The sequence below is a fragment of the Lampetra planeri genome, unplaced genomic scaffold (assembly GCF_965212315.1).
Source record: "Lampetra planeri unplaced genomic scaffold, kcLamPlan1.2.h2 scaffold_279, whole genome shotgun sequence".
In the NCBI taxonomy this organism is placed as follows: domain Eukaryota; kingdom Metazoa; phylum Chordata; class Hyperoartia; order Petromyzontiformes; family Petromyzontidae; genus Lampetra; species Lampetra planeri.
Window position 1 is genome coordinate 27,501 of NW_027615106.1, and position 15,000 is coordinate 42,500.

The 15,000-nt window shown below is 48.2% G+C and overlaps 1 long non-coding RNA gene across 1 annotated transcript; it reads left to right on the top strand.

The window, feature by feature from the left end:
• The first annotated feature begins 1,451 nt into the window (after positions 1-1,451).
• LOC144740733 (uncharacterized) lies at positions 1,452-10,683 on the top strand. The gene is made up of 2 exons (XR_013589747.1): positions 1,452-1,880; positions 10,545-10,683. It is a non-coding gene; the product is annotated as an uncharacterized LOC144740733 (long non-coding RNA).
• The last annotated feature ends 4,317 nt before the right edge of the window (positions 10,684-15,000 follow it).

A 15,000-nucleotide genomic window follows, 5' to 3' on the forward strand; every position in this document is an offset into this window, starting at 1 on the left:
CGTTGGCTCGCCATCCCCCTTTCTCCTCCCACACACGCACAAGGCCGGCCACATGCATCATGCCCCGGCCGCCTCACCGCTGTTGTATTCTAGCCTTCTTCCATCATTGATATATAATGAATGAAAACACTAAAGCGCAGCAAACTGCAAAACACCAGGTGTTGTAGTAATGAACGGGAGGAGGGCTAAGATGGCAGAATTGCAACCTTGCTTCAGGGATAGATAAGGCCTGAGAAACGGGCATGTCACCCGTGCAAGGGCAGAGGCAGTGGGAGAGTCAGCCAGACAGTTAAAGCAAAAAGCCCAACCATCTATGACCTCAGCACATGGGCAAATAATTGGGCAATGAAAGGAGCAGAGGCGCCTTTGTCTGGATCACGGCCACAGAAGGCCGGGGGGGTCATCACTGATTGTGTGTTAGGGATTTCGAGCTAATTGGAACACGTGCACACAGGGAGGAGGAACACGCCTTGTTCTCTGCAGCTGAAAGATAAACTCAGCTCAAGGTTGTGAACACAGGAGAGGGGGCTGATTAACAACCACTGCACGTCTGAACGTGAGGGGGCTTTGTCCTGAAATTAATCACACTCCCAGAGCAGAAGGTTGGATGACCACAGTGAGACGAAAATAAGGGTGTTGCTCTCTCTCTCTCAAGGCTGCCGGCTCAGCTGAACAGCGAGGCTGCGGGGGGGGGTTACCAAAAGTTCGTGTTCGCCTAGTTAAGTCGAAAAGCTCAATTATTCTGTATTGCTATTCAAATAACGTTAAAGTCGGAGTTTAACAACAGGGTAGGCTAAAGTTATTGATACAACTCGACCCGAAGCATAACGGGATAAATCACCACCAGGTCGAATAAATACATAATAAAAGAGCGATGTTAAATCCAGGGTCGGAGAGAAAGAGAGATCCCGGCCGTCTTTGTATCCCCGCAGCGCGGGATGGGAGTGTGTATGTGCTCGGGGAAACCTCCACTTGAGTCAAGCACCACGATGGGAAATGACAGACCTTAGGTTAAATACAGAATCATAACTGGGAAATGGTAAGGGACAAATGTTAAAACTTTTAATCATTTCTTCATGCGTCAGCGAGGGTCGGGGGGAGTGTGCCCCTCCCTCCAGGTGGTGCAACACGGACAAAGACGCCTATGAGACGATTTGTAACGTCTGTGTTTTGGTTCATGAAGAAGGCCAAACAAGGGATGAATCGCACCCATGACCTCGAGGCAATTTGTAACACCTGATTGTTTGCTCGTGGATTTTATGGAGGGAATATGACCACGGGATATATCGTGGGTGATGCACACAAGGACACACGGACGTACGGACACACACATGAACACACCTACACACGGACAGATCCTGACACAGTAAATCAAAAGAAAACCCCGCCTTGTGGGCAGGACCCAAAGGGATTTTTCGGCATAAAAGAAAGGACTCTGAGCATTGGAAACCAGTTGGACCAGGGGAGTCAACTCATCACGAGGGCGACCAACGGGTCGACTCATGAGCGAGCTCGACCGGAAGGGTCGGCTCGACTCATCAGCCGAGTTCGACCAAGAGGGTCGAACTCACCAGCCGAGCTGCGACTAACGGGTCGGCTCGACTCTTCAGCTTCTGGGACTCAGCCGAGTTCAGCTGGCTCTCGGGGCTCGACTCAAGCAGCTCCCCGTCGCCTCTGCAGGCGGGCAAGACCCGCTTGACAGTTCAACCTGCCGCGTCAGAAGCCCCTGCTGGTAGCCAGGGTCGCGGTCTGGTGACGAGAGGACGACGGTGCGCTGCGAGCGAGCTGCGGGCGCCACCTACCGACCGGGTTCCGAACTACGACAGCGTATCAACAGGCATCCAACCAATTCCCCACGGCGACAGAGGAGCGACTAATACGTATGACGCGCACCGCCCCCTCACCACACGACCACCAGGCGTTGTTTGACATAAAGAACCGACTCCGAACACTGACTATTGAAGACAACTCTTACCACTCAAACCCACTCGAACCCATAAGCCATCCGTGGCTGTGAAGAAAAACTCGAGACCGAGTGATGGCCATCCGTCATTTGTAAGAGTATTATCTTTAATATTTAGTGGACTGTACTCTTAATCGCATAAATTCCCAACAGATCCATCAATACGAATTGATTCTTGGCACCTCCTTCCGCCGAGCCACTCTGTTGTCAGATAACCTGCGATGTATCTGTTGAGGTTGGTGCCTTTAAGAATCATAACTGTTTTGATTGTGTTTTATCGCCGCATAATCTTTCAAGTATAATCATTCAGTAACGTTAAGGTTTTCTTAGCATAGTATTTGCATGTTTTAACGACTCTCTCTCACTAACAACCATCGCGTTACGCGGGATCCATGTGCCGTTGTCAAGTGAAATCAGACAATCGTTGATGATACTGTATTGATGCCGTATTGACGTTCCGAGATTGAGAGTTCGCATACTATATCATAGTCGAAGTTGAATTAGTAATAAATTGATTAATACAGAAGTGGTTGTGTGATTCTTTCCTGAAGTCTATGCATAAGATCTGCTTCTGCGTTGAGATCTGAACTTGGTGACCTTAATAAACACACTAACACATACTCAGTAAATGTTAAAGCGATAACGGGGCGAACCGGGGACCTAAATAAGCGAGAATGAGACGAACCTAGACAACGAGGCCGAGTTAATCTAAGTTAATCTTGTATACTTACACCACACCTGCATAACTGCATACGATTAATTGCCTTATTCCGATCGATAACCCACCCTCGTCACCGAGGCGGGGTCTGGTTATCATAACGACTTGCATTATCATAATTACACCCACTCGCATAATTACTACAATTACCTCTCGAATTGGCATAATTAAATGTGCGTAATTACATGGATTAAAGTATTTCCGGATAATTACACCTTTGGCCAAATTTCGATTGATTATTATTATTTTCACTGAATATTCATAACCCACATATACAACATGATAATTTCACCCACGCACGCATACAACACATCAAAATTTTCACACCCAACATATACAACATAATGGGGGCTCGGGTCCGGGATTTCTCGCAGACAGTTTATGCATGAATTCAGGAACGAATCACTGTTGTGTTAATCAAAGAGTTGTGAACTGACGTTGCTTTGTGATTGTAAACGGGCGTAAAACAAAACAAAACGCGCTCTGAAGGGAAATACCAGAGTAGCAGAGTGTTACAAAGACAGCTGGGCTGAAATTATTTGCTCGAGTTGAACTGACGCATCCTGTGATACAATTGTTTATAAGTGCTCTGAAGGGGAATTCTAGAGTAACTCACGCCGCACATGAGAGGTTAGAATTAAGATACACTCTTAAGTCTATTAACCACACTACGTAATAGAGATGGCACAGGATTCACAGCATTCTGAGGTTGACACACCAACGCATAACACTGATACAGAGTGGACCTCTGAGGAGGAGATGGAATCTATGGAAAAACAATATCGGGAATTTGTGTTAAAACGTACTGGACGGACTGCTAGCCAGCAGACGGAGCAGAGAGATATATGGGAGGGGTGCCATACAGAAGATGTTAAGGCCCACAGAAGGAAACTACTTAAGGACGTGATGAAATGTGGCAAAGCCAAACGTGACGTAAAAATTGCAGAAATAGCGAGGGTAGACTCGTATCTCCTCGCACAGACAGACAGAGAAAGATTATGGAATGAGGAAAAATTTGAAAGGGAAAGACAAGAGAAACTGTCCTTAATGGAGCAGGTAAAAAATCTGCACGCCCTCGTGAGAGAGAAAGAATCCGCACTAAATGCACCAGTGAAACACCCAGACGCTGATACACAGAACACATACGGGAGTAACAATTTACCACACTCCGAGCCACGTGGACGTAGCCCAGGGCCAGATCCCACAATGAGTATGGCTACTGTGCAAAGCAATATTGATGAAGTAACACCCTCGCAAATCGAGGAGAGAGAAGAGGAAATAATAATACAAACGGGAAAACATGAGGCTGACCACCTCAACGTTAGAGAGAGACAAATAATTAACCCTAAGTCATCAGGATACACTGTAATGATAGGGCGGAAAAGGGCGGAGCTGGTGCAAGACGGGAAACATGACCTAAACAGCACACCAGGCAGACGCACGCTACGCAAGTATGACCGACATGATGCAGATGACAGAGACAGCTCACCAGAGAAACGCACCTCGCACAAACACGACCAACACGACACGGGTAACAGGAGCTCACCAGAGAGACGCACGTCACACAAGCATGAGCCATGGGATAAGCAGAAATCACCGAGCCAAGTTGACCCACGTTACAGGTGCAAAAGGCACTACAAAAGTCATGTTAAGCAGAGCCACCGTGGTGGTGACGGCTCATCTGACACTGACTCCTCTGACGATGACCAACACGACACGGATAACAGACACAGCTCACCAGAGAGACACACCTCACGTAAACATGACAGACACAGCTCACCAGAGAGACGCACCTCACGTAAACATGACAGACACAGCTCACCAGAGAGACGCACCTCACGTAAACATGACAGACACAGCTCACCAGAGAGACACACCTCACGCAAACATGACCGACATGATGCAGATGACAGACACAGCTCACCAGAGAGACGCACCTCACGTAAACATTATCAACACGACAGGGGTAACAGAGGAAGCTCACCAGAGGGACGCATGACCCGTAAAAATCACCCACGCAAAACCACCCGCACCACAGATGACAGAGACAGGAATCCCGATAACCATGAAGCACGAGACAAACATAAATACAACACCTCACCTAGCAGGCACTCCACACGTAGTAGGCAGCATGAAGGACAAGGACAAAAACACTCACCACATAGACACCGCTCAAGGAGACCACGCACACCAACCCACAAGCACGAATCACAAGACCCACGTAAGGAAAACAAGAGACACAAGCAACGGGACAGATACGAATCCTCGGACAGAGGGAGATCACGACACAGACACGGGAAACATGACAACAGTGATAGTAGAGACAAGGGTAGCTCAGGTGAGCACTCCTCAGGAACCGACACCACTGATGACGAACAACACACTTTTAACAGTAAGACACTAAAACTAATGGACAAAGCACTCGTGAGAATTCCCTACTTCGATCCACATAACAAGAACAGGGACATACACACTTACATAGCTACAGTAGAACAGGAGGCTAAGATCCGGGGTCTGGGTAAATCAGCAGAAAAGGCATGTTTATTATCAAGGAGCCTACATGAACCCGCCAGACCATGGGTAGCCTCCCTGCCAAATAGGGTGAAGAGTGACTTTAAACAATTGAGCCGAGCAGTAGTTAAGAGATTTGGGGAATACTCCACACTATCCGAAGGATTGAACGCGGCAAAGTTGATGACCCAGCGTGTAGACGAAGACCCACGAGATTATCTCCTACGCCTTAAGAAAGCATATTACGCAGGGGACGGGGACAATGCCCAGGGAGATAAGACAGTTTTAAAAGTGATGTTCTTTCAATCATTGAGACCTGAAATAGTGAGAATAGTAGGAATGATGTTGGACCCCGAGACTGCCTCCCTACGCCAGATTGAAAGCAAGGCCCACACGGCCTGGGTGAACGGACGGAAAACCACTAGCATAGCCAAAACCCACATCGTCACCAGAGATAAAGAATGCCTCGATCTGGAGGGAAGCGAATCTCCAAGGAATAATATTAGCGCCACACGGGGTGGACATGAATTCCCCCAGGAGAGGGCGCCTAACCCAATAGAACCAACACCCGGCCACAACACGCTGAATAGCGTTCCACGTGGGGGGAGGAACGAGTCAAGGGGAACCTGGCACTCTCAGCCGCCACCACCATGGAATGCAGAAGAGGGCGGAGGCTGGAATTATGGAGGAGGAAAAGCGAGTGACGGGCCATACCTACCCCGCGGAGGCCGACGCCCACCAAACCAGTCACCATATCGTCCCCTACTGCCGCCTCCACTAACAATAGAGCATAGACCACCGTTAGCTAACAGGAATCGATATGCTCACCACATTAGGATGGAAAGAGAGCTCCTAGGGAGTATGAAGACTCCCATGCAAATAGCGAAGGGAAGACTACCAACTATACCCACACCGGAGGAGGACACACCCAGCGCAAAGGTAGCCCAAGTGAACGTAGGGAAGACAAGAAGCCCAGAAGCAATCATCGAAGTGGTACCAGAGGGAAAAGGGTACCATCTGGGGGAATTGATTCCCGTAGGACCAGTCGGACGAGTCCACGTGGAAGTAATACTGCAAGACACCCTGACTAGCCAGGGCCTTTGTGATACTGGAGCAGAAATATCCATGATATCCAGAGAATTATTTGACGAACTCCAGACTGCCCTCCAGAGGAAGAATGAAACACTACAGATGATGCCAAGTAAACTTACCTACTCAGGATGTGAAGGGACCCACATGCGACCATTGGGCAAAGTTATGACGAAGTTGACGTTCAACAAAATCAACATGAACCATCCCCTATATGTCGTACGGAGCCCCGGAAAAGAGTTGATCATTGGGATAGAACTAATGAATCGCCTGAAACCCATTATGAACCTTGAATCCCGACAAATTTGGGCACAATCAATGCCGGAGCAACTAAGGGACTCAGAAGATGAAGACGTTATGAGAGACTCCACGGGAATCCAAGGGATAACACAAGAGCTCAACGTCCTATCAACGACAATCAGGAACGAAGACGAGGACCCAGCAGGTATTCGAATCACTCAGCTAATGACTAACAGACTGAGAGAAGACCGAAAGGAAGCCGACTTAGAGTCAGTATCACCAAATGACCGTCCCCTCATGGAGTATATACCGCCCCCTGGAGGCCAAACCTACGAACTGCAAACCGATGAAGGAGAACACGAGGGCAAGAGCGTATTACCCTCGGATGAAGCCAAGGCAACTCAACCGATAGTAACGCAAAAGGAACTTTCAACCGAGCCGCCCGAAACCACGAAGGCCTTGGACCCAGACCCAGGACAAGGAGTCTCCATAATAGAAGAACAAATCGCACAACAAATTGAAGCAGCAGACGCCCTCGAGACCGACACTCAACGAAATGAGCTTCGTCAACTGCTCCACAAATACCACTCCCTGTTCTCAGAAGACCCCTATGATTGCGGCAAAACCGACCTACACGTGGTATCTATTCCCACACTGAAAGGAGCGCCAGCGGTATATGTGAAACAATACAAGATTCCACTGGCTGCCTACGAATCAATCCAAGAAACCTTGGAGAACCTACTCAAGAAGAATATAATTCGAGAATGCAACTCAACCTACAACTCACCGATTTGGCCTGTATTGAAACCCACAGGCAAGTGGCGACTCACCATCGACTATAGGCAACTCAACGAAACGGTTCCCCTATCTCGATGGCCAATGGCAGAGATCGACCAGAATCTCAACCAAATAAAAGGCGCAAAAATTCTCACCACCATGGATCTATCAAATGGCTTCTGGACCATGCCCGTGAAAGAAGCGGATCAATACAAGTTGGCATTTACATTCAATGGAATACAGTATACTTGGAACCGATGTCCATTTGGATACTCAAATTCACCTGCGGACTTTAACATATTCCTACACAAGGCAATGGACGACGCAAAAGAGCGAGGTACCATCATCTATGTCGACGATATACTGGTCAAGGACTCCTCATGGGAAGAACACCGCGAGAGCCTCCAGCATACCCTCGGTCAGTTAAAGGAAGCAGGCGCAAAGATTTCAATACAAAAAGGACAGTGGGCACGCAAGAGGGTGGACTACCTCGGGCTCCAGGTCGGCACTGAGGGACTGTTACCCCAAACCAAAAAACTTGGAGCCCTCCTCGCACTCAAATCGCCCACCACAGTCACGACCCTTCGGAGCTTCTTAGGGATTTGCAACTACCTTCGACAGTTCGTGGACGACTACGCAGGAATCGTTCGTCCCTTAGTCAAACTACTGCAAAAAGACGAACCATGGGAGTGGGGACGGGAACAGGAAGCCGCAGAAAAAGAATTAAAACGACAGATCACAGAGGCATCCTGCCTAGCATACCCAGAGAAAGGGAAAGAATACTACCTGGAGACCGCATACTCAGATCATAGTATCAGCTCGGTACTGTACCAGAGACAGGAAGCAGAGAAACGAGTTATTGCCTATGCCAGCAAAGCCCTCCGGGGAGTGGAGATGAAGTTCTCCGAGTGTGAGAAGGCGATATTTGGAAACATCTGGGCCATACAACATTTTCGGAACTTGTTGAACGGAGAGAAGATCATCCTGGAAACGAATCATGAATCCTTGGCATACCTCAACAGTAAGAAGATTCGAGAGGGCCGCGTAACCAGCAGCCGAATAGCCAGCTGGGCACTGACACTTCAAGGCCTACCAATCACAGTGAAATACGCAAAAAACAAGAAAAGTCCAATGGCCCAAGGTCTTGCCGATTTACATGATTGTACCTTTGACAGCGTAGAAGCAGAGGACGAAAAGATACCTCCGGAGGACAACAGGTACCTGCCCTTCAGGAAGGAGACATGTGCCGACCTACCAGTGGTATACATCGATGGATGCTCCCAGATGAGGGAGAACAAGCTCCACGCTGGGTCAGGAGTCATTTGGGAAACTGGCCCACTCACAGGGATTCAAGAGGGATTTCAGCTGGGACCAAAGTCAAACCAGTATGCAGAGTTGGTCGGGGTACACATCGCTGTCCAAATGGCATCCGATAACCAAATACGGACCATGGTGGTGTGCACTGATTCCAACTACGTACAGCACAGCTTCCTGCACCACCTACCCATATGGAAAAAAAACGAGATGAAGAACTATAGGAATAAACCAATTCACCATCGAGAACTATTCGAGGCCATAGATAAGATGGTTCAGAACAAGGATATGAAGATATTTTGGAAGAAAGTAAAAGGGCACTCCAAGATACCTGGTCAAGAGAAAACGGGGAACGACCAAGCAGATGCCATAGCAAAAGTGGGAAGCCTGGAAGGCACCCCGTGGAAGCTAGAAGACCAAACCGACAGAGACGGACAACAAGAGTCGACGAACCAAGACATCGCCGTGATAAGACTGGTCACAAGAAGTGGGAAGAACCCGGCAGAAGCTGGAACCAGAGCCCAATTGAACAGTGCCCAGCCTTCCGAAGACCTGATCAGAATGCAACAAGAGGACGAAACACTAAAGACCCTCGCCGATCATATCCAAGATCCAGCAGGAAAACCGATCACTACTGACAACTTGAATGACAACAAAGAGCTCGAGATCATGCATAGCCAAATCAAAAGGTTCTCAATGCGGAAAAGGCTACTGGTGTACACAAACGAAAAAGACGGTCGACCTAGATGGGTAGTCCCCTCTCAATATCGGGAAATAATGTTACAACACGCCCACAATGAACCGTGCAGCGGCCACCGATGCGAGGTGAATACGGGACAGATGCTGCGACAGGTGGCCTACTGGCCAAAAATGGGGGAAGACATACACAAACATGTGTCCAACTGTCTCGTGTGTTGTAAGTACCAGCCAACGACTTCACAGCATAGGGCACCCCTACAGAGGAGGGGAACAGATTATCCTTGGGCCAACCTACAAATCGACTGGATAGGACCTGTCAACCGATCAACCAAAGGGAACAAGTACATGCTAACTGTGACCTGTGCATTCTCTAAATGGACAGAGTGTTTACCAGCACCCAACAACACCGCGGAAACGACCGCTATCCTACTGATCAACCAAATATTCAGTAGATGGGGCCTACCGTCAACGATCGATTCAGACAAAGGAAGCCACTTCACAGCCGAGGTCATCACAGAAGTGTGGAAGATGTTGGGAGTAAAAAGACAATTACATGTCGCATACCATCCACAATCCTCAGGACAGGTGGAAAGAGCCAACAGGACCATCGTGAGCCTCCTAAAGAAATATGTGTCTACCACGGGCCGCGACTGGGATACGAAACTACCCCTAGTCTTGATGGCCATGCGAGCCACACCCAACCGAGCTACAGGCAGGACACCCTTCGAGATCATGACAGGGAGGCTAATGACCCTCCCAGTACACCTGTTATATGTCCCAGCGGAGGACGAGACCCCGACGGCAATGACGCCAACTGAATACCTGACGGGACTCAGTAGTCACCTACAGAGCACATTCGCTATGGTCAGGGACCAGTTGCAAGTAGAGGCTCAGGGGAGCAAAGCATACTATGACCAAAAAGCCAGCCACGCAGAATACCAGCTAGGAGACCAGGTGTGGTACCTCAATTACGAGAAAAGAAAACAGAAGTGCAGGAAATTCCTACCTTCCTGGACAGGACCACACGAGGTTGTTGACAAAATGTCCCCAGTAGTATATCAGCTAAAAATCACAAAGACAGGAAGAGAGCAGCAATACAAGTGGGTGCACATCAACCAAATCAAACCGTACCCTGTGCTGGTGGAGCAAGATAAGGAATAAAGGTAGGAAAAGGGGGGGGGAACTAAACTAAGGGGCATATCACACTACAATAATGTGTAACATGTTTTCCAGGAAATGGCAGCCCTCCTGCTCACGCTCCTGCTAACGTACCTTGCCAAGCTAGAAGGGAGCCAAGAGCTGATCAAGCCAGGACCAGAATCCGGGGTGATGCTGAGAGACTCCTCCAGCTTCCTAGTAACCGAAACGAAAATAGTAACCCAACAAGTCTATGTCTCCTTGGAACCTGCCTTGGTGGTAAAGAAGCACTTTGGGAAGTTACCACCCCAAGCTACCCAAGCAACCCGAATATGGTATTATGACTTCCTAAGATACAGTGAACAGAATGTCGGAACGATCCTGAAGCAATTACAAAGAACCATGATACTTCCCCCCACCACTGTCAACCTAACACGTTCCAAGAGGTCTATCGGCCTGGGAGGGGTCTTTGGAATACTATCCGGTTTTAGTTCCTTAATCACACTAGGAGTATCCATATCCAACGCCGTAAAGATTGGACACCTCACGCAAGGTATCGAGAATTTACAGCTCGATATGCATCAGATCCAGCAGCAAATACAGCACCAACAAAAGAATCTGGTCGAAATGGGATCCACCCTCCGAGACACCGTGGTTCTCGTAAACCTACATTCTATCATGATTAACTTAACATTCCAAGAATTGAGTTCTGCAATCCGAGATCTATACGAAGAAGAGAGTATTCGAGAGCCAATTCAGTGGGTGATCCAAGACTTGTTGCGTAGCACCAGCGGCAGCATCAGTGATCTTATACAAGGACAAATTCCGTCATATCTGGTAACTCCAACACTGATAAAAGATGTGCTACAAGCAGCATCCCCGGAAACAATCAGTCCAACTCAAGTACAAATTGCCTTCAACATGGGTACAGCCACACCCATACATGTGGACCCCCAAACTAGACAGCTGGCATTTTTGCTAAATTTACCCCTGGTCAAACCCGGAAATGTATTTCGATTGCGGACAGTATTGAACGTGGGTACATGGAATAACGACATTTACTCCAAGATGGAAACTCCCGTAGTGGTGGCCTACCAGGAAGAAGGCCCCCTTAAGTACCTGGTGCCTGACCTAAACCTGTGTCAAATAATGAAAGAGGTTCATTGGCTCTGCCCAGGGGAACCATTTCTGACCAATACAGCAGAAATAATGTGTGGTCTGTCAAACCTAAGCTCTAAGGAAACTTGCAAGTTGAAGCTAAGTAAACCCAAAGAAAGAACCGGAACAGTGGCCATGATAGCTAATGCTCAGTGGTTGATTAGCACCCCTCTAGATACGGCAATTGTTTCTACCGATCAACACTCCATCACCATGGAAGTTCCGATTCCAAGCCACGTCGCACTGGTCACAATACCAAGAGGAACATTCGTACGCATAGGGGACAAGGTATTATATAACCTAGACAAAAGCCTACACCAAGCGGAGGTAGAAATAGTAGACACATTCCGAGGCCACAAGTTTGAGATAAGCAGCACTCTGTCCAACTTGTTGAACAGTAAAGAATTCCACATGGTGAAATTATCCCTCAGCGAATCAGAGATTAACATAACAGATCTTACTTGGGCGACCAAAGAGGCTGGATATCAGCGAAATCAACAGATGGGGATGGGAATCACAGGGGCAACAGGGATAATCATACTAGTCCTGGCTATTCTAACCTTAACATACCATGTGGCCAAAGTGAAGACCGAACTTAAAAGACTAATCGCAGGCACAAGCCACCTACCATTCGAGTCCAGGAGCAGGGATAGAGCCAAGGCCTGATGATGCCACCCAAGAATAACCGTAGAAACTATATTTTTAACGATATCTCCTATAACACGTAGTCAATAGAATAATTTCTCCCTTCCTTATCGCTTTACCTTCCTTTAGAATATTTTTTTTTGTCACATATAACCATGTAAGTTGTGACACGTACGCGCGCGTTGTAAGGAAATAGCAGCAAAACTTGAGGACAATCGATGGTTCATGATGGAAGAAGGGTATACATTTTTTTTTAAAAATAACCCGTGGCCATTTGACCACTGGCCATTTTTAAAAGGGCGGAATGTTGTATTCTAGCCTTCTTCCATCATTGATATATAATGAATGAAAACACTAAAGCGCAGCAAACTGCAAAACACCAGGTGTTGTAGTAATGAACGGGAGGAGGGCTAAGATGGCAGAATTGCAACCTTGCTTCAGGGATAGATAAGGCCTGAGAAACGGGCATGTCACCCGTGCAAGGGCAGAGGCAGTGGGAGAGTCAGCCAGACAGTTAAAGCAAAAAGCCCAACCATCTATGACCTCAGCACATGGGCAAATAATTGGGCAATGAAAGGAGCAGAGGCGCCTTTGTCTGGATCACGGCCACAGAAGGCCGGGGGGGTCATCACTGATTGTGTGTTAGGGATTTCGAGCTAATTGGAACACGTGCACACAGGGAGGAGGAACACGCCTTGTTCTCTGCAGCTGAAAGATAAACTCAGCTCAAGGTTGTGAACACAGGAGAGGGGGCTGATTAACAACCACTGCACGTCTGAACGTGAGGGGGCTTTGTCCTGAAATTAATCACACTCCCAGAGCAGAAGGTTGGATGACCACAGTGAGACGAAAATAAGGGTGTTGCTCTCTCTCTCTCAAGGCTGCCGGCTCAGCTGAACAGCGAGGCTGCGGGGGGGGGTTACCAAAAGTTCGTGTTCGCCTAGTTAAGTCGAAAAGCTCAATTATTCTGTATTGCTATTCAAATAACGTTAAAGTCGGAGTTTAACAACAGGGTAGGCTAAAGTTATTGATACAACTCGACCCGAAGCATAACGGGATAAATCACCACCAGGTCGAATAAATACATAATAAAAGAGCGATGTTAAATCCAGGGTCGGAGAGAAAGAGAGATCCCGGCCGTCTTTGTATCCCCGCAGCGCGGGATGGGAGTGTGTATGTGCTCGGGGAAACCTCCACTTGAGTCAAGCACCACGATGGGAAATGACAGACCTTAGGTTAAATACAGAATCATAACTGGGAAATGGTAAGGGACAAATGTTAAAACTTTTAATCATTTCTTCATGCGTCAGCGAGGGTCGGGGGGAGTGTGCCCCTCCCTCCAGGTGGTGCAACACGGACAAAGACGCCTATGAGACGATTTGTAACGTCTGTGTTTTGGTTCATGAAGAAGGCCAAACAAGGGATGAATCGCACCCATGACCTCGAGGCAATTTGTAACACCTGATTGTTTGCTCGTGGATTTTATGGAGGGAATATGACCACGGGATATATCGTGGGTGATGCACACAAGGACACACGGACGTACGGACACACACATGAACACACCTACACACGGACAGATCCTGACACAGTAAATCAAAAGAAAACCCCGCCTTGTGGGCAGGACCCAAAGGGATTTTTCGGCATAAAAGAAAGGACTCTGAGCATTGGAAACCAGTTGGACCAGGGGAGTCAACTCATCACGAGGGCGACCAACGGGTCGACTCATGAGCGAGCTCGACCGGAAGGGTCGGCTCGACTCATCAGCCGAGTTCGACCAAGAGGGTCGAACTCACCAGCCGAGCTGCGACTAACGGGTCGGCTCGACTCTTCAGCTTCTGGGACTCAGCCGAGTTCAGCTGGCTCTCGGGGCTCGACTCAAGCAGCTCCCCGTCGCCTCTGCAGGCGGGCAAGACCCGCTTGACAGTTCAACCTGCCGCGTCAGAAGCCCCTGCTGGTAGCCAGGGTCGCGGTCTGGTGACGAGAGGACGACGGTGCGCTGCGAGCGAGCTGCGGGCGCCACCTACCGACCGGGTTCCGAACTACGACAGCGTATCAACAGGCATCCAACCAATTCCCCACGGCGACAGAGGAGCGACTAATACGTATGACGCGCACCGCCCCCTCACCACACGACCACCAGGCGTTGTTTGACATAAAGAACCGACTCCGAACACTGACTATTGAAGACAACTCTTACCACTCAAACCCACTCGAACCCATAAGCCATCCGTGGCTGTGAAGAAAAACTCGAGACCGAGTGATGGCCATCCGTCATTTGTAAGAGTATTATCTTTAATATTTAGTGGACTGTACTCTTAATCGCATAAATTCCCAACAGATCCATCAATACGAATTGATTCTTGGCACCTCCTTCCGCCGAGCCACTCTGTTGTCAGATAACCTGCGATGTATCTGTTGAGGTTGGTGCCTTTAAGAATCATAACTGTTTTGATTGTGTTTTATCGCCGCATAATCTTTCAAGTATAATCATTCAGTAACGTTAAGGTTTTCTTAGCATAGTATTTGCATGTTTTAACGACTCTCTCTCACTAACAACCATCGCGTTACGCGGGATCCATGTGCCGTTGTCAAGTGAAATCAGACAATCGTTGATGATACTGTATTGATGCCGTATTGACGTTCCGAGATTGAGAGTTCGCATACTATATCATAGTCGAAGTTGAATTAGTAATAAATTGATTAATACAGAAGTGGTTGTGTGATTCTTTCCTGAAGTCTATGCATA